Source organism: Leptonychotes weddellii, chromosome 1, assembly GCF_054177405.1.
Source record: "Leptonychotes weddellii isolate Sample4059 chromosome 1, ASM5417740v2, whole genome shotgun sequence".
NCBI classification, from domain to species: domain Eukaryota; kingdom Metazoa; phylum Chordata; class Mammalia; order Carnivora; family Phocidae; genus Leptonychotes; species Leptonychotes weddellii.
Window position 1 is genome coordinate 59,313,904 of NC_138369.1, and position 25,304 is coordinate 59,339,207.

The 25,304-nt window shown below is 42.7% G+C and overlaps 1 protein-coding gene across 3 annotated transcripts in view; it reads left to right on the forward strand.

The window, feature by feature from the left end:
- The first annotated feature begins 19,529 nt into the window (after nucleotides 1-19,529).
- The window catches only part of CTNNB1 (catenin beta 1), a 40,513-nt gene continuing 34,738 nt past the window's right edge, over nucleotides 19,530-25,304 (forward strand). For all 3 annotated transcript variants that reach the window (XM_081824949.1, XM_081824957.1, XM_081824958.1), the window contains exon 1: nucleotides 19,530-19,726. The gene's annotated coding sequence lies outside the window, so the exon portion shown is untranslated. The remainder of the gene's footprint in view (nucleotides 19,727-25,304) is intronic.

A 25,304-nucleotide genomic window follows, 5' to 3' on the forward strand; every position in this document is an offset into this window, starting at 1 on the left:
CCATCACCTGCCTGTCTCATTAATCTTTGCAGCATCCCTATAAGACAGTACAATTATTATCCCCATTTTGCAGATGACCAATTTGAGATCCAGAGGTCAAGTAGCTTGCCTAAGATCCACAGATGGAAAGTGGCAGAGCTGGGGTTCATAGTCACAGGTAGGCCATACTGTTCCCTGGGTTCAGGAAGCAGGGGTTGCTTTAAAGTTCAAAATGGGCTGGGGCACTGGGTGGCTCAGTCTGTTAAGCAGCTGCCTTCGGATCCAGTCATGATCCCAGGGTCCTGGGATAGAGCCCCGCAGCAGGCTCCCTGTTCAGCGGGGAGTCTGCTTCTCCCTCTCCCTCTGCTGCTCCTTCTGCCTCTGCTCTTTCGTTCGCTCTCTCTCTCTCAAATAAATAAATAAAGATCTAAAAAAACAAAGAGTTCAGAATGGGGAGAGCACTCTACAGCACATTGTTTATTTTTGAGTGTGTCCTTCCAGCATGTGTTGGCACCTCTTCTGAAAAGATGTTTTGGTCACCTTTGACAATGTATGCATCCTTTTAATAGAAAAGATTCAGAAGCACCATGGTGGTGAGTTGCAGCTTGGCCTACCAAACGTGGAAGAACCTGTCTTGGCCAATTTTGGGCGGGGGGGGCGTGGGGGGAGGAAGCTCTACTTGGTCACTCTGTTCCCAGAGGCTGCAGGCAGAGAATTCAGTTCAGGAGGTGAGCTCCCACCCAGAAATGCCCAGAAATGGGTTTGATTATGAATTTAAAGCCATTGCAAGGGCTCTGCTAGGCACGGGAGAGAGTGTGCCATGGCATCTCAGAGATGGTAGCTGAGTTGTGTGGGTTCTGTGTCTCCCCTCCAATGCAGAGAAACCCTTGACACCTCCCACGGATGACAGGAGGTGAGACCACAGCCCAAAAGATGCCAGACAGGGAGGGTCTCAGGCTGAGTTGCATAATAAGAGTTGTATCAGTTGTGAAGACCTGCATGTGGGAGCAGAGATAAGATTTCCCAGATGTGACTGATTCCTTAAAAACTGAATCCTCAACCTGCCTCTCTCATCCTTGTGACTTTTCTTCCTTTATGTTGTTTTGGCTTCAAGGTCAGTGAAAACATATCACACAGGTGATTCAGGAACTGGCTCTGAGGACGAGGCTATTTCCTTCGAAGAGGTAACACAGAATTCAGCATGGGTTATCCACACTCCCTGTGCAGTACAGAGGAGCAATGCTTGAGATTTGGAGGTGAACTTGACTGGAAGGCAGTCTCCTGGGTGCATGTGTACTCCTGGCATTCAGGAGAATACAGCTCCTTTAAGATTTATGACTTTATTTTATGTTTGAACACTTTCTGTCAAAATTCCAAGATGCTCTAGTGACTGATGGGAAGCAAGGAAAAGGAAAGAATATTCCAGGTAGTGGAAATAGCAGAGATGAAGGTTTACAGTGAACATTTACTGAGCACCTATTACACACCACTGGCTGATTCCCAGATAAAGAGTTCAGGGCCACATCACCCTCAAGGACACTCTGGAGGATCCTGCAATGCCTCTCTGGGAGAATGAAGGCCTGTTGTCAATTCTTCCAGCCAGCGGACAGAGCGTGGCATTTCAGAGGAGCCCCAGTTCATGCCAACCCCTCCCCATTTAGCAGTACAACCTCAGAAAAACCGAGTCCATGAGCTGTCCCAGGGCAGAGGTACGATCTTCGCTCTTTCTCAGTTATAAACCCTGTACATCCTCAAGCCCCTGGCACAGTCACACACCCATCAGCATGAATCTGGCCCTGCTGATGTCTGCTCAACCTCGCCTCTCTGACACCAAGGCGTTCTCCTAATAGACCACCTAGAGCCTCTGGCAGAACAGCCAGGAAGCCCCGCCTAGAGGACCATGGGGTCCGCAGCAGCCCCTCCGCCTATCCCCGCTTTCTGCATTCCAGCCACTCCTTTGAAATCAGTGTATTCAAGACAAAGGTATAAATTGGATGGAAGTTGTTTTTAAATGCTGATTTCATGCCCCTCCTAAAGGCACTCTTTTTGTTCTTCTATTTAATTTTTACATCAGATTTGTGATAACAAACGCTGGGGCTGATTCATCCAAGGAAACTGATAATTACTAACCTGGTACATTTTATTTTTTTCCTTATTTTGTTAAGACCCGATTCTGAGAACTATTCCTTCTGACCGGGCTGGAAGCTGGCATAAAAATTATTAGCAGTAAAGAGGTCTTTTTGCATAGAAATCGGTTTATTTCCTGCCAGCTGCAGTACGTGTGTGGGACTCGCTTTGTGGCAGCCAGCAAAATCTAGCAGACACTTTTCCATCTGCCTCCATGTAAACAGACACCCTATAACCTAAGGGCTGCGTTCTATTTTGCTTTGCAGAAATGTACCCATCTTGCCCTGGTTATGACACCAGGTGGGTAGAAAACAGTAAATTACCAGAGAAGTGGAGTCAAAAACTGAACCCAGGGCAGCCCCTCAAAGGGCAACAAGGGATAGGATGTCCCAAGGATTGGTTGGGGTGACACCCAGGGGGACCCCAGAATCGCTGAGAGCAGCAGAAAGTATGTGCACCGACCCTATTTCGGAAGCACTTCCTATTGCCCAGCCCTCAGCAGAAGCCAGCTGTATGTAAGTAAGCAGAAGGTACTGGAGGTTTCCCAGCATCTTTCAATCCCTTTCTTATTTGGGGGGAAATTCCCTGGTTTATGTCCCCATGCCTCCTCATGACAGAAGCTGGGATTTCTCTTGCCACTAAGGTGCAGGTTTGGGATTCACTGTTCTGACACACCCACACGAGACTCTGAGCGGGAAGCTAGTGCCCTAAAGGATGGGGTGGCACACAGGGTCCATACTGCTGAGCAGAGCAGCAGAGTCTTCTGCTCCCAGGGACAGAGGTCCCAAGTAGCATTCAAGCACCAGAGTCTATGCTGCTGAGCAGAGCAGCAGAGTCTTCTGCTCCCAGGGACAGAGGTCCCAAGTAGCATTCAAGCACCAGTCAGGGGCGGACATGATATTTGTGCCCAGGGGTGTATTCTGTTTGGCACAGAATCTGGCCACGGTTCTTTATCAGTGGGCCTTCAGAGTTTGTTCCTCTAGACATCCCAGAGATTCTGTGAGTTGTCTGATATTCCTGAACAAATTCTTTTCCTGCTTAAACTGGCTGGGATGAGTTTCTGATGTTGGCAACTGGGAGCCCAGATGGTGATCACAGCTCCACAAGCTGCAGCTAACGGAAGCCCAAAGGAAATTTGCTGGGTTGCGAAATTGAAATAATCCAGGAGAATGTAGCTTCAGGTATCGTTAGATCCAGGCACCACAGCCAGCTACATAATTTGCGGGGCTCAACACAAAATGAAAGTACAGGGACCTTTTTCAAAACTTATTAAGAATTTCAAGATGACAATGTAAGAGCATTAAAACTAACGCGGCGTCTTTCTAAGCCCAGAGCCCCACTTGACTGCACAGATTGCATGCCCTTAAAGCTGGCCCCGCCAGGGGCTCAAACAGTGTCACCAGGCCCCCAGTGTCTTTCTTCTCTAGCTCTTTCTTTCCCATTCCTGCATTTACACTCCAATGTTCTAGAGGGCAAGGCCTGTCTGGATTCATACAGGCAGTCAATCGAGACTCTTAGACTAGCTGTACCCACAGTGTGCCCAGGCATGCTCACCACAAGCACACCGATTACCCTAGATGTTGGCAGGCTTAGGTCAGGCCCCCAAAGGCAGCTTCTGAGACAAGAATTGGTGTGCAGGTGATTTGTAAAGGAAGTGCTGGGGAGACTTGTAAGGACAGAGGGAAGCAGGACAGGGAAGGAGAGGAAGCTAAGCAAGAGCATGATCCCAGGCAGAACCCCTCGGAAGGTGGCCTCCCCTGATCTCGTGAAGAGCTCTCGCGTATAAGGGTCATCTCACAGTTATCCAGGCCTGAGACGAGGAAGCTGGCATTTCAACTCTCACCATTTGCACCCCTCAGTCATGGATTCAAGCCACTCCCTGTGTGGATGGGCACATAAACTCCCAGGCGCCGCTGGCTCTCTGTGCATATAGACAATCTATACCCCAACAGACTGGGGACAATCTTCTAAAAAGAAATGCAGATGCTACCTCTTGGAGATGAACACCAAAGTGTGGAAGAAGGGACCCCAAATGGTACAACCTTTCTAGGATGTGAGCAGAGCACACGCCCTGGTTCCGTGACATCCTAGCACACTGACTACCTGCAGCAGTTCTCATAAAATGCTGAAGGATGTGACCCTGAGGTTCCACTGAGAATGTTCTTGTGTGATCTCTCCAGCCAACAAATCAGGAAGTCCGGGGTGCCAGGCAAGTAGTGACTGGAAGATCTGATCTATTTCTGAGCTTTTATTTACCTAACATTTAAAAAATTAATCTCAGGCTATCTAAGCATATAATGCAAAACTCATATTCCCTATTTTGAAATGAATGAATTGCCTCACAATGTTTGCAAGAACTGTATGAGCTGCTGAGTCTGTCACAGGACAAACTTTGTACAAGATCTGCTCATATCTTTTGACATCTGCACTTAGTCATGGGTGACTACATATGGCTCTTGAGAGATGCATATCATTTGCTTCATTAAGGATGGGCTCCTAGAAGAATAAGTTAATTATTAACAGTAAGATATATGAATAAATTTTTATTACAGTTTTGAAGTATAATTCACATATCATACAATTCTCCTATTTTGAGTGTACATTTCAGTCATTTTTAGTAGAGTTAACAAAGTAGTGCAATCAATTTTAGGAGATGTTCATCACTCTAAAAAGAAATCCCATACCCATTAGCAGTCATTCCTGATCCCCACCCCAAACTCCCAGTGCTAAGCGAAAGAGTAGATAGGGCTGGTGGGCCATCCTTCTTGTTCCTAATCTCAGGAACCATCCAGAAAGCCCTATGGGAAAGAATAGGTCCGGAAAGTCCCCCATGATCTCCAGGTGCTTGGGAGTCATGACTTTAGAGTGCCTTTCTGATCCCCGGGCTCAGTGACTGGCAAAAGAAAGTAAAGGAGAGGCCTTATCAACTCAATCGAGCCAAGCTAATGAATCTGGCCCGGTGTCACAGTCCAAGAGAAATGTGAGCATTTGCCTACGCAGCTATCCTGAGGGCAGCCGTCACCTCGGGCACACGAGGCAGAGGCGTGGCCTGTTTCCTTCTTGAACACCAAGACGATGTCAGGTCACTTTCTCTACAGGCCCCGCTTCTCCAAATTCAAGCGTGGGGAAAACAGAGCATTCCCTACACAGGAAGCTGGCGATGCTGGTTGAACCAATTTATACACTTAGGTAAAAAAGCCAACTTTCCTTTTAGGAGAAGGGAAAGGCAAGGGGACACTCAGCTAAGCATGTTAGAAAATCCTTTAGAAATAAATTGACCACACTACTAAGAGATTTCTGTCTGACCAAACATTTTTTTATTCTTCCAACGGAGGCAAAGAGTTTAGAAAAAAATCATCGACAAGACCCAAGGTCATCAATTAAACATATACGTGTGTGCATAACTTTGCCGTATAAAAATCTTGGCTAGAGTATGGTGTTACCGAGTTAGATACATTAAGTAAACACTCATTTGAAGACCTTTCCCACTGGAATGTAAGAATAAGGCAGTGAAAAGAATACATTTTCTGAACATCACATCGGCCCCATTAGGAGGGCTCTGTGATCACATTATTATGTGCTTTGTCTTCAAACAGAGACTTCCCTGTCTTTTTCACCCATAAGCAGAAAAAGTCCTCTCCATGCTCATTATCAGCCTCCCGGAGCCCGTTCTCTCTGATGTGCCTCCCTCCCTCACTTTGGAGCTCTACTTCCTTGAGATCTGTCGTTGTCACCTTTATTATAATGGAGTCTTACAATCCCACAGCTAGTGACACTCAGGGGAGGAGTATTCTGATGAGGAGGGTGGGGGTGCCTGGGAGAGATGTCTGTGATGGAAGTTTCCACAGAGGCTACACTGAAAACTCGCAGAGAGAATGGAGGACGGGTAGGGAGATGGGCATTTCCCCACCCAGTTCCCCTCCCCTGGTCTCCTGCAAGAAAAGTCAGGAAGGCTCTGGAGAGTATCCATGAAAGGGGATCTTGCATTATTCCAGTTGCATTATTCTCTTCCCAGGTAAAGCAAGCAGGATCGTACACAGTTGAGTAAAACAGGTGGAGATGATGCATTTTTTTTGTATCCTATGTGGGCCACGGGAGCTTAACATACCCATGGGAGGAAGGAATGAAAGCTAGTTTCCTTTCCTCGTGTTCAATAGGGCCTCTGACTCAATGGTAGGACAGTTAACCAGACCAATAGAGCATGATGAGTCTTTTTCCTTCTAAGAAGAGACTGTGCCTCCATGGGTATTATTCAACTAAAAGAAAGTCGAAGATCAGTGTGTACAATTCACCCACGTTTGGAGGGTAGGATTGGCTTGCACAAATCAAAAAAAGGGGCACCAGAGGTGCAGGAACAATATTTTTAGAAGCACACCTAAGAAATGGCCAAACAGGCAGCAATAAATCCGAAAAGGTTTAATTCTTCCGGTTTTTCTACTTTGGCCAAATCAACAGAATTTAATCAAGTTCACGTGCAGATATGATTTGCATGACTTGTTTAGCATTCTATGGATGAATACAGATCAGGTCTATTCATTGACCTATTTTTTTTTTTTTTTGTATTTTTCTCCCTAAGAGTGGACCGTTAAGACAAAAGTAAATTTTAAATGTACACACAATGTGCTGAGTTGCAGAAGGATCCTGAAGATTTACAAAATTGTTAGTGGCCCTCTCAATCTTTTTCTTTTTCTTTTTTTTTGAGCTTGCAATTAAAAACACACTGCATTCTGCATGGAGCACTGGGTGTTATACGCAAACAATGAATCATGGAACACTACATCAAAAACTAATGATGTAATGTATGGTGATTAACATAACATAATAAAAAAAAAACACTGCAATCTTAGGAGAGATTGGGTCCAATGCCATATGAAAACGGCACACGAGTTGCTCTGCAGTTTTGAATAGAACAAAGGAAAAAATGCAGAGATGTGGGAAAGGAAAAAAATATGTACTTTTAGATGAGATAAAATACGGGCTTAGTAAAGTGAAAGATACAGGGAGGCTATTCCAGATAGAGAAGTACTGCAGTGGGAAACTCTTCTGCTAATAAGGGTAGTAAAGGCCAAGTTAAGAGGAAAGACAAGTGACCCGCAGTCATCTGCAAGAGGAAATAAGTTGGAGCAGTGAAATATGACACTTTGCTCAAGTAACCCAAGGGCAGTTTCAGAGCAGTGGGTGATCCTGGGAGAGATCATAGTGCAGAAAAAGCACAGCAAAGGTAAAAGTTGATAAACATTTACTAGGATAAATTCCAAATGGATTAAAGATATAGTTATATATAAAAAAAATTTTAAGTGTCATTAGAAGACATGACTTTCTTCCTCTACATCTTAAGATGGAGGTAAGCATTTTACCATGACAAAAGAAAAGATCGATTAATTGGTCTACATAAAGATAAAAACTTCTGAACAGCAAGAAAAAGAAAGAAGAGGAGGGGCACCTGGGTGGCTCAGTCTTTAAGCGTCTGCCTTTGGCTCCGGTCATGATCCCAGAGTCCTGGGATTGAGCCCTGCATCAGGATCCCTGCTCAGAGGGAAGCCTGCTTCTCCTTCTCCCTCTACAGCCCCCCCTGCTTGTGTTCCCTCTCTTGCTGTCTCTCTTTCTGTCAAATAAATAAATAAAATCTTAAAAAAAAAAAAAAAGAAAGAAAGAAGAGGAGGAGGAGGAAAAGGTGGAGTGAAGAAAATAAAACATTTTACAAACCTCATAAGGACAAAGAACAAACTGGAAAAAATATTCATATCACAGACAAAGAGCTAATCTTCCTATTGATTTTATAGAAATTGAAGAAGCCAAGAGGCAGATGATAATGACCATCAGTTCATAGAAGTAGCAATAAAAATAGCTCAGATATATGAAAATATCATTTATTAGAGAAATGCAAATTCAAATTACACTGAGATATTTCTAAAATTGCAAATGTTTGATGACCAGCTGTTGGACTGGGTTTTCCCAGAAGCAGACCTTGAGACAAATAGTTTAGTGGAAGTAGTTTAATTGCCAGCAGGAAAGTAAGGAGAAGGCAAAGAAGTTGTGACAGGCTGTGTTATCAGGCCAATTGCCAGGATGGGTATCTGGAGCTCAGCTGGGAGACTGGGAGACAGTGCAGAATACAAGTTAGAGTTATCCCCTCGACAGGTGAGAAAGCCAGGGTCTTTATCCACCAACTGCTTGACCATCACTTTTGATGGCTGCTTGTGGGGAATTAACTCTCAGGCATTTCTGCCCTTTCTCCCACACTCACACACAGACCAACCCAGCTTCCTGAAGCCAGAAAAAAGCCCTGGAGCAGAGTTGCAGCTATAGTATAGAGATGACAGTCTAGAAGGCATGGGTGGGGCGCGGCATCCTCCTCCTCCTCCATTGATGAGGCTGCCAAGGAACAGGCACTCTCGTATGTTGCTAGTGAGAATGGAAATTGTTACGACACCTATGGCAATTGAGAGTGCCAATGAGTTATTGGCAATCTGGCAATACCTAATACTGACTCTTTTCTCCTGGTGAAGATACCCTTTGACTCAGCAGTCTCACTTCCGGGAATTTATCTTATAGTTAAGATTTGTGCATTTAGGCGTCTGAGTGGCTGTCAGTTAAGCGTCTGCCTTTGGCTCAGGGAGTCTACTTCTCCCTCTCCCTCTGTGCTTGCTCACTCTCTCAAATAAATAAATAAAATATTTTTTAAAAAAGATTTGCCCATTTAGCAAATGGCACATGTGTGAGATTATTCATGCAGCACTATTTGCAGTGACAAACTCTTGGAAACAGCCTAATGTCCATCAATGGGAAAGGTCTAGTTAAATAAATCAAGGTGCCGTGGAATGCCACGCAGCTGTAAAAACAAATGAGGCACTACTCTGGGGGTACTGATGTGGTGAGATTTCCAAGATACGTTGGTAAGTGACAAAAGTAAAGGGTGAGATTATACTATCTTTTCTGTAAGAAGGGTGGTGGAGGGAAAGTAACCCAAACTCATATTTACTTATATATGGTAGGGGAACTGGCCAGATACAGAAGAAATTAATAACAATGCAAAGGGGAGGGTTGTGGTGGTATAATATATATGAGATATATATAAAATTGTGAATACATTATTTAATTCAAAAATTAAACTTAAAAATGCTGATGGATGTGGATATGGGAGTGTGTGGAATTATGTAGCACTCTTCCATTCTATGCTTTATCTTTCTGATTTCTTTGAATGTTTTATGTGGTGCATGTACTACTTGGCAATATGAAAAAAACAGTAGACATATAATGACTAAATACAAACTAGGGAGATAGATAATGGTTGAAAAGAATCAAAATGCAAAAATGTATTGGACTAGGTAAGGAATAAAAATTGACTGGCTGTGGCTAAAGGAGAAAAATAATTCATTGGAAGGGTATTGGATAGTTCATAGAATCACCAGGAAGGTAGAAGCAATGGACTGAAAATAAAAGCAGAACCATCAGATGACTACACTGTGGCCATGGCCCCACTGGACCAGGTTCCCTCTGCCTCTTTAGGGGAACAGGAAATCAGACCAGAAGTTTCAACTGAGGCACCGAGATATGGCAGCTTTTAGATGTTGGGGTGTGAGGCAGGTCACCAGGCAGAAATGTGAAAGTAGACGGCCCAGAATTGGGCACAGTGAGGGTATCAAAGTGACTAGAGACTGAGATTGGAGGCAGACCCTTGAAGAGGACCCTAAGGTTGTGGAGTCCCACCATGCATAACAGAGTGATAGAGCATTCCGGCAGGGGAGCTGCCAACAAACCCACAAAAATGCCCATAACCGGCCCACCTTTCAACATTGGCCAGATCCAGAGAGCAAAAGCCAGTTTATGATAGTAACCAGTCTTTGAGGAAATGCCTCATCCCTCTTAGCTCTAACCCCAGAAGAGTCGACAATAGTAGCTAGGCAGTGGGGAGGATGTGATGGGAAGAGGAAGGAGTCAACCCACCCTCTTTGTAGCCCTAGCTGGGATAGGGAGGAGAATTCTTACCTTCAGCTGAAGATAGAAGTATAGATAAACTGAGACCGTGTTTTGCAAGTTAACGACCAAAGGACTTTGTTACCTGGAGAAGACCAAAAAGGTCACGGGCATTCATTTCATGGGGCTTCCAGTGGTAACGGCAAATGGAGGAGGCTTAATGGGGGGTTGGGTGGGGTGGACAAAAATAAGGTTGCTTGTAGGAGTGCCCATCACAAGTCCAGTGAAGTGACAGTAGTATAGAAAATGGACATTAAATCTGCTACAGCTTCTTCATCTCACTTGCTTCTGTTTCAACATCCCAAGCAGAAACATCTGAATGACTAAGCTGATGCTTCAGCCGTCATGTTGCTCACAATACTCCACCTGATGAATTTGCCAAATTTAGGGAAAGGGTTTAGAAGGCGGGAGAAACAGATATATGTGCCTTCTAATGAAAAGCTCTGCATTCACTTTTGATGGGTATTGCACCCTGCCAAGTGCCAGAGGGGCGAGGGAGGACAGGGTTCCAAGAAGAGTAACAGAGACCCTGCCCTCAGTGAAGTGGAGTCCCACTACATTATAGTAACTACAACACAAAAGTATCTCACTTTATCTATAACCTTACAGCTTTAAGAAGCTCTTTAATGTGTATTACATTTGCTCTGGACAACAACACAATGAGAAAACTCTCCAGGGTCCAACATGGTGCCTGGCAGGTAGTAAGTATTCAGTAAATGTTAGTTCAGTGAATGAGCAAAGGGACAAATGGGTAAGGAAGAGTTAAGTCCAGCGGTGAAAATGGAACTCACCATGGTTCTTTATCTGTGCTATGCAATGATAGCCACATATGGTTCCTGAGTGCTTGAAATGTGTTAATGAGACTGGGGAACTGAATGTTAACTTTATTTAATTTTAATTTATTTCCATTTAAATTAAAATGGCCACATGCAGTCGATGGCTACTGTACTGGACAACACAGGTCTGAAAAAACTCTTTAATTTTCCTAAATCTCAGTTTCTCCAAACGTGAAACGGGGAAAATAACATCTCCCTACCCCACTGTCCGTGATGGTTAAAAGAGGTCTTCTATGTGAAAAGGTGAAGGTCCCTTGTGAAAGGCAAAGCTTCGTATCTGGCAGAAGCTCAGCAAATGGAAGCTGCTATTTGGATTCCTGTGACTGCCACTGCAGAGGGGAAGCCAAGACTCAGAGGGATTAGAGAACCCATCTGGGGCACATGGCTAGCACACGCAGAGTAGGATTTGTGTCTCCTGTTTTCCTTACCATGGTGGTTTTCTCACTACCAAGTTAAGCAAGGGCTCCAAAACCGCATATGGGCACTACGAATTGTCTGTGCACTGAAAAATGAATCTTCCCCATATGTTTGTGATTATTCAAATTCATGTCGATTCCACTGGGATTGATAAAACATAAATTTGTTTAAAAGCATTACTGACTTCATAGGAGCTTTTTATCACCATGTGCATTCTCAATCAACACACACTAAAAGTACAACTATTATCACGTGAGGTGTATCAGAATCTTTGACTTTGAAAAGGCATCCACGGGCGCCTGGGTGGCTCAGTCGGTTAAGCGACTGCCTTTGGCTCAGGTCATGATCACAGAGTCCTGGGATCTAGTTCTGCATCGGGCTCCCTGCTCTGCAGGGAGCCTGCTTCTCCCTCTCCCATTCCCCCTGCTTGTGTTCCCTCTCTCGCTGTTTCTCTCTCTGTCAAATAAATAAATAAAATCTTTAAAAAAAAAAAAAGAAAAGGCATCCTCATCTTCTTTGTTGAAAAGGTTAACACCTTGTCGAAACAGAGTTAAAGAAGGGAAAGACACAGCAGACACCCACACAAAAGAGTTAAATATCAAGAGAAAATAGTGATGCAAGAGACTCCATCTACCAATATATATTCCAGGTACATTTGCTAGAAACGTGAATGGCAGTCTTTACCAGACGGTTTATTTAAAGTCAGTTAATAGAAAAGATCAATGAGTAATTCCTTAAAGGATTCTGCAATAATCAGCAACTATAATAAATAAAGCTCCGAGTTTAGTTTTAAAAAACAAATTGCACCCATTCAAATTGGGTGAAATAATGCTTTAAAGCAGATTATGTGGAAGATCTCAGAATTTTAATGAGCGGTCCTGAGTGGAGTGAATAAAACCCAGAAGGTGCACATGAGGATCCATTGGGATGAAAAAATAAAATACTGCAACTCCTATATTTACTCTTTTATCTTAAAAAAAAGTCAAGCTTCACTGATACTTCATGTATGCATTGACAGCGGTACATGTGTATCGTTTAAATAAATACTTATCTAGAGGGTGCATACTCACAATTATTTCACTAAGAAGACTACACAATGCAAAATCTTTAGAAATTTTTGTTTTAGAAGACGACCAGCTCAGGATCACCATTAGTAAATTGATCCTAATAATCAATTAGTGATTGGTAAAAACAAGCCAAAAATGGAATCAGCTTTGTCCTGTGTAACAATCCACCCCAAAATGAGTTGGCTTTCAACAACAAACTTTTTTTTTTTTTTTTTATTGCTCAGAACCTGCACAGTGTCACTTGTCTTGACAATCTAAGAATACGGGTTTGGAAAACTAAGTCATATGAGGCAGGGCTGAGAGACCAGTGATCGTTATGCCATGAAAAGAGAACACAAATGGGAAAGACAAACATGTGTGTTAGACATTTCCTACCTTGATTTCTTACAGCTTAGATTTGAATACAATTTATGGTGGGAAGAAAAATATTTTGAATGGACGATCGGTCGGAGCCACAGAAATTAAAGCAATTTTTTTTCTTTTCCCTAATTGATTTCAAAATCACAATTTTATAGAACGATATGATTTCAGAGGGTTACGTTTGTGTGGAATGACCCAGTCAGCTGACATCAAAATTACTGGAAAATCCTGGAGGAGACGTATGTATTACACACTTGTCAACTTTTCTCCTTTTTACCAAGGAATTGCCTATTTTTTTCTTCTCATTTTAAAAGAAAACCAATGGTCTTTGTTTCTTTTTCTTCCCCCCCCCAAGCTCAAATTCTCTAATTGTAAATTCAAAATATGAGCAGATGTGAAGATGGCTTATGAAGAAGCTTTGGTATAAACAAAAGAAAGATGGAGTAAAATGCATGCCCGTCACTGCATGAGAAATGGCAGGACAAACGTACATCACTTCTGCATCAGAATGATAGTGACAAGTACCACTTGTCCACCCAAAAGAAATATGGGAAATAAAATCTATTTTAAAGAAAACTTGTGCACATGCGGTCTCCCTTCTCGGGATAGCTGGAACAGTGTTCTGTTTGAATAATCTTATATTGTCTCCTAGAACTAAAATTTCTGCAAAGTCAAATCAAAATGCCACAGCACTCTATCCATTATTTAAGAAACTAATCTCCTTTATTGTAAGATTTAGAATTGAAATTTAAGATCATTTGATAAAATAGATTTTAATAACCAATAGCCTTGAATACTTAGACCATGATAAAATATATACTTTTTGGCTTTTAACAAACCAAGGCTGCAACGACAAAAAAATGTCAGTTCTTTCAGTGGTGTTACTGGAAGAAAGTCAGAAATGACTAGATCCTTACTCTAAGAGCATTTTTTAGTCAGGTAGTTAAACAAAATTCAATCTGTATGTTTCTCCACTTTCCTAGGCCCAAAGTTCTTTTTTGCTGAGTGGTGCAAAACAGAAAATGGACATTTGCTTCTGGCATTGTGACCTTCTCCAGGCCCCTGTCCGAGCTGCCCTGACGCAGAGTATTTCTGGCACCAGCAACCATTCTCCATAAATGCTCAACTTGACAGCAAATGAGAGTTAAAAAAAAAAAAATCTCTCTTTTACATCAATGAAGAGTGCCACATTACAAACACATTTCTCTCTTTTATAAGCTAGGTGATTTTTTTTAAAAGATTAATTCAGACGGGCAACTGCTCAACACTGTTATTTTCCTTCTAGCTATATACATGAATCCACCTAATTTTTGTTTAAAACCAATCGAGCTCTTAAATATTATAAACTATCTCTAATTTTTCAAAAGAAATCTATAGCTGGTCCATACGTTTTCCAACTAAGACATAGCATTAAACCTCCACATGCTTAAAAATGCCATCCCTTCCACCTCTGTACATACACACTCATACACATACACACTCGATCCAACTCCACACTTATCCACTGATGACTAAACCATTTGAGATGGCTTGATGGGGGCCGGGGGGAAAGGGGCTGGGGAGGATTTTTTTTTTTTTTACAATAGGCATGCATAATGTTTACTGAACAAGACATTTGCTCTGTATTTTGCTTTAGTGTGTGGGGGGAATCATAATTGTATTTAGACTTTATATGGCATGGGTTACTCAGTTCACAGCAGAGGCACCTGCAGCAAATTAATTTGTTGTAGCACATTAATTATCTCATAGCTTCTATTTAGGCTGCAGCTGTTGCTATTATGTTAATAATATTTTTTATCACCACTGTATACAACAGGTTATGGAAATAATAGAAATATCTCTCTTTTTTTGGCTTCCCCCCTGTCGTTTCCATTTTTCTATGTCATAAGGGAAGACTGCAAGAAATTTAGGCAAATTAAGCCCCAAAGCACACTATAATTTTCTATTTCTGAACCGATTTGTAAGAGAATGGGTAACTGAAATTAGCAAAGAATCACCCCACACAAAGATGGCGCGTGCAGAATTTGTGAAAGCGAAAAAGAAGACGAAGGAGAAGCAAAAGAGGGACGGAACACTGCGGTGCTGGGGTGGTGAGTGTTTGGATGGGGGCGGGGAAAATGCTGCAGTTTTCATGAAATAATAAGGTGGGGGAAAAGAGCCATACAAAGAGTAGGTTTTTCATTGTTTGTAAAATATAAACACAGATGAATTCTGTCTTTGGTTTGTTCATGCTTTTCACTCTGCACAGCAGGGATGTTCTTAAGAAGTTGCCCTCTGCGAAATTTCACTAAATGGGAACCGTGGACCCTGCATGATGGGATTATAATCACACCAGCCACTCCTTTTACATAATTTTTTGTTTAAGATCCAGTAAGATTCCCTGTTTTTAATATATATAAAGCAATAGACATGTATATGTCGATAAACTGAGAGTTTGCGTCCCCATAGCCCAGTGCAGGCTAAAACAAAAAACCGGTGATATCACATCTACAAATCTCAATGGATTCAAAAACAATATGAAAATTTTTAGCTGACAAGAACATGTCCGCTGCCTGCAGTCCCTGCAATAGCTCACCATGTTGCCTACTAACCGAAAGATCAAAAATTATCGATTTCATGGCGCTGCGTGCTCTGGAAAGAAAAGCTACTTTAAAATTTGCATTGTTTAAGAAATGAGTTAAAAGAAAAGAAACATTTTTTTTTTTCTGAACACTTTGGAATGTGAAAATGGCTTGTTTTAATCTTATCCATGATTTACTATAATTCTATTATTTTTAGCAGCTGGAGTCCAGAAATGATTTTTTTCGATGAATTTAGGATTTTGCCGCAGTATACATCTGCAGTCCCAGAATCCTCCGGTAAGTTAATCCTTCTTGCGATGGGAAACGCCTTTAACCTTCTTGTGAATGAGATATCTGCAACCATTTTGAAAATTTTAATAGAGGAGTGTGTGTGTGTGTGTGTGTGTGTGTGTGTGTTGGGGCGGGGGGGAGCATGTCTCCAAAGCGTGATTTCTTTGCAATGCAGCCGTATTTGTGTTAATTCTCATAAACATTGAGAAACATATACCTTTGTGTTCTTTGAATATCATGGATGATGTCTCCATTGCTTTTCCTTCACACTTTCTATGGTGGCCATTAAATGTGCTTCCTTAGTATGGCAAGGACTGTTGTGTCAAGCCAAGGAAGGCCTCGAAAACACGTAACTCCAAGCAGGAAGCCTGTTCCTGGCATAAGTGAAGCCGCCATGATCTATAGCTACCACTGCCGCTGCCTCGGCCACCACCATGGCCATTGCCTCCCACCACCTTCACCACCCCTCCCTCGCTCTGCAGTGCACACCAGATGCAAGCTTTCCACAGGGGCTCTCCGCCCAAATTTGCCCAGTGGGTTCCTAGATTACTTCTGTGAGCGAGAATAGCCAACCATGTAGGCTGACAAGAGGTATTTACAACTACTTAGCCTGTTCAGCTGGAAAGAAATCAAAAGATAACACTGAACCCTGAGATGAGGTATTGCAAATCAGAAGTCCCAATCCATAAATAGCCCACTTGATGAGCTGCTAAATGAAAAGCTGATCTGATTTTTTGTCCAATGTTTTCACTTTGTCAGAAAGAAATATTTTTAACAGACCTTCTTAGAGAAACTGGGACTTATTTTTTCTAAGTGCATGGAATGTTATTAGTCTTACCTTTCTGCTGGGTGAGGTTTCTTCCCAAGGAGATTCCGATATAGAGTCCAGATGAGACCACACCCTCATCTCATGGCTCTTATTTTTACTGTCTGTTTACTTTTAAGTCGGATTGATTAACAGCTACAATTATACATTAATTTAAGGGACCTCATCAAAAGAAGCCAGTCACTCATTTCCCTCTCTCTAAACGAAGCTCATTGTCTTAGTGCTCAATAAATGTTTAATTAATGGATTTGATAGTTAACTATCCAAAAAGTGAACAGGCCTTCTTTACAGTGCCGACTTGATTAATGTTTCTTTTGAAAGCGTGCAAACAATCTGGGCATTTATTTATTTGCCTAAAGGTGATTCAAAAGCATGTGTTTTAGTGAAGGGGCGCTTTACATTCAGGTTCCATGTAGTCACTGCTGATATGCCAATAGTCTTAATATCATGACAAGTAATACTTCCTCTGTTAAACCAGCTGGAGACACTTGGGGTTTCTAGGCACAGAGCCTGAAATTTAGAACCATTTGTCTTTTGCAGTTTTTTTGTTTGTTTGCTTGTTCGATGACAATCGAAACATTTCCAAGGGAAATGGAGACCTTCAGTTTAATGCCATCTTTTGCACTAACATGGATTAATTTATGTCAAACCCAAATGGCCGGCTCTAGAAAAAAAAGGTGTAAAAAAATAACCAAGTGTTTTTTATGAAACATACTGCCCGAGGTCAGTTTTGAAAAATCATTTTTACAAAACCACTTATTTCACCAGCTCATCAGGTATTTTGATGCTTGTATTTCTCCTTGGTTTAATGGTAGCATTTGTCTTCATTTCTCAGAAGTTATTCATGTCATATTTTTGGTGAGACAACTGGAACAATTTCTGTTGTTTGAGAGAAGAAATAAGGAAATTCTGAGCAATCTGTTAAATTCAACAAAAATTTTTTTTAATGCTAGTCACCCAGGAAGTCTTCAGTACACTTAAATTTGATGGGAAAAACAGCTTAGTGCATTGTTGCGAATTTTACATTTCCTTTAATAACATTGTGTTTGCTTAAAACATTAGCAGGGATTTAAAAATCTTAATTCCAAATTTAGATTAAGATATCTAAATTACAGAAAATGCTTCAATTTTATTTTGGCATCTGAATAAAGAAATACAAACGTAGAAGACTTTTTATCCTTTAGATGTTCAAATGGTGCAAATGTCTTAACCAGTTTTAACAGTGTCTTACTGAGGAAAGAAAAACAAAAACACCACAAAAACTGAATATAGAAAAAGGAGACATCCTTAAGAAATTCCTCAAATATTGATTAATCAGTCATCTGATCTTAAATGTGACTCTAATCAAATCAACTGTATATTCTTTAATACTATATATGAGGATTAAAATTGGGGGTCAGTGCCTGGAAACGCTATTTACACTTTTGAGTTTATATGGGAAATACTGCTTTGATGAAATAACTTTTTCGGTATAATGTGTTTGAATTCTGACTAGCAGAGTTAATCACCACCATTGGCTTATTTAATTCTACAGAATTACTAGCAAAGATACAAATGAGGAAGTAACCCTAGACAATGGATCTCACCGAACATCATTTTAGTGTGTGTACTTTTTCGACTGGTATAGTCATAGCAGTTAAACGTTACCACTGTATGTAGTAAAATATCTTTAAGACGGGGGGCGGGGAACCCACAATTATCTAAAGAACATGTTGGCCCTGAAGCATTAGCTTGCCGAAAACTACATATTCTACTCCATGAGTGAATAGTGAATAAGTAGGTTTCCTGCTCTTACCTATGTATAAAGACCTATTGTTTGCATGCATTAATTATACGGATAAAAGCCTCAAGACAACTTTCACTGTTGCTTTTTGCACTCTCCATTGTTTTGGAGGAAAAATAAGCATAAAACAATAGACTAGAGAAACTGAATCAATCATAATTGTTTCAGCTTTGACAAATAAATGCCAATCTTGATGGATGACAATCGAAACATTTCCAAGGGAAATGGAGACCTTCAGCCTATTAAGACGAATTAAAAAATGTTTTTGAGGAATGGAAAATTAATTTTAAAAAATCACAAGCTGCCTAATTGATAATTCCTTCCATAAACAACATAATCGATTTCTCAAGAAAGTATTACCTTAGAAATGCATTTCCTCCAAAGAAACATCCCCACAAATAAATCTGATAGTTAGTAGCACTGTACAACCAGATAAAAATGTAATCTATAAGAATTAACCTAATGGACAGGGCTCTAGAGCTAATCCATTTCCATCAGTCATTTGTTCACAGTGCGTACTCCTGAGGACTTGTTGAATTGCGCACTAGGCGCCCATTCTAAGAGAGTTCACAGCCTTCGGGAGGGGGGATCGCAGGCGGCCCGGCCCAGCGGTTCACTTCCAGATTCAGGCTGAGCAACCGATCGGGATGCGGGATCCACGACCCGGACAGTGGGGGGCTTTGGAGCGGTGTGCGGCTCGCCCGCGAGCCAGGTCCTGCGGGGAGTGCGAGGCCCAGACCGCAACGACCGCGGAAGCCCTAACCCGCCGGAGTTCCCCGACCCGACAGCGGGGCGGCTGCGGCGCCCAACAGCGCCCGGAGCGGGCGGGCCCCGACCTCAGCTCCCGCGCCACCGCTTCCCCCTCCCCAGCGCCCCCGCCCGAGAGGGCCGGGGCCGAGAGGCCGCCGCCCGCAGGCAGCGGGAAGCGCGGCAAGCCCGCGTCCGCTCTCACGGCCGGGGCCCGCACGGGGCGGGGGCGCCGGGCTCCGGACAGTGGAGGCTCAGGGTGCCGCCCTCCCTCAACCCCCTGGCCTGCGATCGCCTGGGCCTCCCCGCCTCGGACCACGGCACTCTCGCGGGCCGCCCCCCAGAGCGGCGCGGCGGGATACCCTCCAGGCTCTCCCCTGAGGAGCGGCCGGGGAGCGAGCGGGCGCCCCGCCCCTGCCCGGGGCTGTCGGACAGCGGCAGTCGCCGGCGCCGCGGGGACTACTTTTCGCCGCTCGTCCGCGCCCCGCCCCTTGTCCTCGCACGGCGGAACGCTCCGCGCTGCGCCTGTGGCGGCAGGATACAGAGGCCACTGCGCGACTTATAAGAGCTCCTTGTGCGGCGCCATTTTAAGCCTCTCGGTCTGTGGCAGCTGCGCTAGCGCGGCCCTAGAAACAGAGAGCGAGGGGAGGCGGAGACGGAGGAAGGTCCGAGGAGCCGCTCCAGTCCCCGCCGAGCCGCCACCGCAGGCCGAGGACGGTCGGACTCCAGCGGCGGGAGGAGCCTGTTCCCCTGAGGTGCTTGGGCACTCCTTTCCTTACCCTTCCGGGGCTGCCCCCGCTCCCTCTTCGGAGCCAAACTTAGTCGCGGGCGCGCGGTCCCGGCGGCGGCTGGGAGCCGGGCCCAGCGCGGCGCGGAGGCCCGGGGTGGGGAGCGGGGGGTGCGGGCTGGGGGCGTCGAGGAGGCGGCGGGGGCGGGCCGCGCCCGGGGGGCGGAGGGCGGCGGCCGGGCCCGGGTTCCGGTCGCACTGCTTCTCGGGGCCCCGGGGGCGCCGCTGGCGGAGAGGGGGCGACGCGAGGGCGCGTCCAGGAGCTCGATGGCTGGCGGGGGCAGGCGCGGGGGAGGCTGTGGTTTCCGTCCGGGACTCCGGCCGCGGCCGAGTTTGGGGGAGGGACCCTGCGCCTCGGGATGCTCCGGGCCGGAGTGGGGGGCGGGGTGGGGTGGGGACGGGGGTGGGGGGCTCCGCCTTCCCAGCCCCAGCGGGGAGTTGGGGTACGGACGCTGGGCCTGGGACGCCACCCAGGTCCCATCTGCCGGGTCGATAGGGCCAGTAGACTTTGTTCAGATTTCCTCTTTCGTTCTTAAGGACAAATTAAGAGAATTCTTAAGAGAATTGTTTTTTGTTTTTAATGCCACGCTTATGTGAGTTTGGCACTGGCGCTTGTTTAGACCCGAGCAACTTTAAACCTTAGAGGAACCAAACTACTAGTGCAGACGGTGCGATGCGTCAGTAGGGTTTGCACATATAAATCCGTGTGCTGCACCTATATTTTCTTGTACCGTGCAGGTGAGTGAAAGCGGCATGCAACGTACCGGGAGTCTTTTGGATTTATGGCGGTGGGTGTGAGACCCTAGTAAAAATAGGGGCGGGGGCCAGGGCGACTGGCTTACTGTTTCTTATCAAGTGAACGGCGGGATTCAGCTCCTGAGTGCTTCGAGAACCTTGTTGGGAGAAATGATTTATTCAAATACTTTTATGGCAGCTAAACATGATTTTTAGAGCACGTTTTCTTTTCATCAGAGTGAATTGTTCCCTCGCTACGAAATTGACCAAATAATTGCAACTTCTTTCAGTGTTTTGTCTAGGGGGAGGATTTTGAACAGAGACTTTGAAAGTTCTCAAAGCCTGCTTCTGAATCCGCGAAACTTAAAAGCTTTGGCAGTTGGGTGTAGTTGTTTCCTTCGTTTTCTGTTCCCTTTTGGAGGGAGCATTGTCTCCATACTTTCTATCTTCCAGACATCTGTGGTCTCCCCTCCCCCCTGAGTTTGTGAGTGGTGAATGAAGAGAGACTGGCCTGCTGGTATGCAGAGGTCGGCAAAAGGAAATCGAGGAGTGGTTTTAGTGAAATGAGAGCTTTGTATCATGAATAGTGGTGGCTTAGACTAGACATCAACTTGAAGAGACGGCTATCCTTTGATAAAGTCTAGGCTAATGTTTTTCAGATCGCTGAAGTTAGAACGTATTTTGTGTGGAATTTAGGAAGCCATTTCAGTATTGTCAGTTGGTAAACATTCAGGACCTTTAGATATCTTCGTGTTAACTTGTCTTCATCCTACAAAATAGTAGACATAGCTTGAAATGTCTTTACATAACGCTACCGTTAACTATCTGCTTAAATTAGTGACATAAACTTTTACTTTGGAGACTGGGCCTGAGCAACTGAGGCTGCTGCAGTATTTATTTTACTTTCACATTCTCTAGATTAAAAAAAACCATTAAGGTTTACTGGAGAATATCGTTTCTCAAAATTTGCTTAATTTGCACCCAATATTCATTACTTTGACCCAGTCTTTGTTCTGAAGGCCATGTACAAGGACAAGGCCCTAAAGTGATTGCAACAGTAACTTGAAAAACTTGCAGAAGACTATTCTATAGGATTAAAGGAATGCTGAGACTATTCAGGCCTGTAGTCCTTGACGGGGGAAAAAATGCACTAGGAAGTTTAGTATAGCGTGCAACTTAGAGTCCTTGCGGAGTCCTAAGCTTGAGACTCTCCCGGAGGCTGGAACATTTTAAATAGCTTTCAGGGAAAACTATGTTTTTAAAATAAGGCGATTAATAAAAAAGTAAAACATTTACCAGTGTTCAAGTGTCAAGTATTCAAGAGTTTTCTTTCTTTTGAACTAATTGTTATCAGTTATCCTTTGCCAAGATTATTATGTAGAGTAAATGTATATTCCAATATTAAAACTCATCAAACTGGGGCGCCTGGGTGGCTCAGTCGTTGGGCGTCTGCCTTCGGCTCAGGTCATGATCCCAGGGTCCTGGGATCGAGCCCCGCATCGGGCTTCTTGCTCAGTGGGGAGCCTGCTTCTCTCTCTCCCACTCCCCCTGCTTGTGTTCCCTCTCTCGCTGTTGTCTCTCTCTGTCAAATAAATAAAATCTTTAAAAAAAACAAAAAACAAAACAAAACAAAAACTCATCAAACTGAATTGAGCTTCGTACTGTTACTAATCATGACTAGAATAAAAATTGTTCATATATATGAAGTTTTTTTTGTGTGCTTGTTTTCATAGATACTTCCCTCCCCAAATAGGAAGGGAAGACATGAAGTAGGTAAATTTCTCAAAGGGTATTTTAAGATGTAGCACTTACAAAAACTATGTGCAGATACCCTTTTTTGTTGTTGGGAGGGTGGGAAGAGGAGCATAAATATTGTTGAAACTAGGGATGTGGATAATTCAAAAGTTTGAATGTCTTTTTTATAGTTTTAAGTAGCAGTGAAGTTATAACCCCCCAAAATGGACTATCTAAGTATATTCAGCCAAATGAAACTTTTGTGTTACTCAAATGAAAGAAAATGTCTGTCCAGTTACGACATGATTTTGTTTCTCTTTCATAGTTTACTAGTTGTTGATAATAATTGCAGATGAGTAGGTGGTAAATTTTAAGTTCGTACTTTGAGCTTGGTTGGAAGTATGCTTGATTGCTAACCCAGGGTGGAAGGGGTGAATGCTTTTTGTGTAGGACAAACTTCTAATTAAAAGTATTACAACTCTTGTGTAGTGCTTCATATTAACTTGTGACCTTGTTTTTGAAAGCATTAGTTGTATTAAGTTTTTCTTGCAGCTCTCTTCTTGTTGGGAATATATCTTTTGTTGAAATAGCTTGACTAAAAACATTTTTATACCATAAAAGTAAATAGTAAACATAGACAAGGCACTACTTCGTGATTATTCTAGAGCATGTAGCTGTTGCCTCCTGTGCCCTCAAATAGAGGATACTGATTTGCAGAATCAGTTCTCATTCTTTAACAGACCATTGTTCATGTAATACGTTCTAATTGTGTGATAGATAACTAGGCTAATAGGCTAAAATAAGTATATACTTCTCAGTCTCCATGAAGAGAAAATATGTGATTTGTGTTGCTTGAAAATGAGTAGGAATTAACTCGTATAGTTTTTCATCATTTAAACTCAGGAGAAAGTTCTTTATTTCCTCTGTTTACTTAGGAATGCTGCTTGTGTTTTTGTGTTTCATGCAAGACAGAGCTTGACTCAGTTTGAAACCTAGATCCTTTGAGGCCTGAACCCTGTTATCCTTAAAAGTATGTATAAAATCTACTTTCCCTAAAGAAAGATGCTCTTGTAACAGAGAAAGTCAGTTACATTAGGAACCCTTTTTTTAAAGTTTAACTGCCTTTTTGAATTTGTTAATTGTGGGCATTTTTTTTTTTTTTTACAATTTTATTTATTTGACAGAAAGACAGCAAGAGAGAGGGAACACAAGCAGGGGGAGTGGGAGAGGGAGAAGCAGGCTTCCTGCTTTGCAGGGAGCCCGATGTGGGGCTCCATCCCAGGCCCTTGGGATCATGACCTGAGCCGAAGGCAGACACTTAACGACTGAGCCACCCAGGCGCCCCTCATCTCTTCTTTTAAGAGACGTTCCCCACCCCCAGAGTCTCCCTCAAACCCGATGCAGCTGCAGAGTGAGAGTAGTGTTAGGGCATGTTTTCATTGCATGCTTTGGTCATGTTGAGTGCCCTCCAGTGGATATAATGTAATGCTTGTGATTTTTTCCCCCCAGCAAGTTTGTGTGGAATATATTTTTGAACAGTTCTGATAAGAAAGCATCAATCAAGAAACCTTTTGAATTCTAGAATAATTTATTCATATCAATAGTGATCATTAAAAGTTTGGCTTGAGAAAATGTCATCTCAACCAATATTTGTAGGAGAAAGATCAAAGTTAAATTAGGGATTACATTTAATGTAAGCCACTTTAAGTAGGTTAAATATATCATGATGATAAAACCAAAAACTCACTATAAGAATTTGGGGGTGAGGGATCATGTGTTTAGCTGTCCTAATGAATTACAGAAACTAAAGTTCTCAGAAAAAGTTAAATCAGATTGTCAGTGTGTCTCAAATAAGGTACACAGTAAAACATAAGTGCTCAACTGAGTTACATTATCAAGGAGTATGTCTGTGTTAGGAACTAGATAGAAACATAACTAGCTCAGTCAGTGTATATGAACTCTAGACTATAATGCCCTGGTTACTATAGGCTCTCATCGTATAAGGTTGTGGGTGATGATGTACTATGCCAATATTTTGCCCTTTAAATTTTTCAATAAAAACCTTTCTCCCTGCTCCTGTAGTAAAGGTCTTATGTTTCTTATTAGTAACATTTTTTTATGAATATACTTGTTTCAGTTTGAATTCTGATTAGTAACAAGAATGAAGTGTATTCTCAATTAACTTTTGGAAGTCAAATGTTAATTTTATGGAAAATTAATTAGTTCAGACAAACTTTAAAATGTTGCCTGTTTTCCATAATGGGTGGTTGAAATGAAATCGAAAAGTTGACAGTAGGGGAGGAAAATGACAGTATCACTGCTCCATTTTGCTCTTGGAATTCAAGTAATTTTTTGAAAACATTGATAATGATTTTTGACTAAGAAATATTGTTAAGAGTTTTTTTTTTTAAACACAAAAAGAATGCCTTGTTTTATACAAATGCTTATTCAGAATGGATTTTTTTTTTTCCCCACAATGGATCATTTTTGGAATTAGTAATGTTCAAGTTGATTCTTAGTATTTGCATCATTTATTGTCTCTTAAGGTTGAATAGCTGCTGTTCCAGTTTTCCAAAATTTTTACAAGATAGGAGAGTGGATTTGAAAGTTCTTCTAAAAAGTATGTGCATACAGCTTACTGAAAAATTCTGTTAGGGACTTAATTTATCTCTGAAATTGGCTGCTTGTCTTTATTATTGTAACATAAACATTTTGACATTCAAGATAAGTGACTAAAGTAAGATTGCTTTCATAAGCCATATAGGATTGGTCTTCTATTACATTGGCAATGGCTACTCAGTGTTTCTAGGACCATTTGGTATAGGGTAACTGGGACTGTGTGGAATACAACAAATTGGAGAGTACAAATCCCTTCTAAGCAGCCAATCTTCAGCAGTTCCAGCTGTTGTGTGGGAATATAGTTCATGTTGCCACATCATCTGATTTTTTTTCTTGAGAGAAGCAGGAAATCAGATTAATGTGCATCTTTTGATTTGCACATGTTGGTGAATGAAATTCATGTTTTAAGACACTATTCAGCACAAATTAAATACACCTACTGGCAGGATACTGCCAGT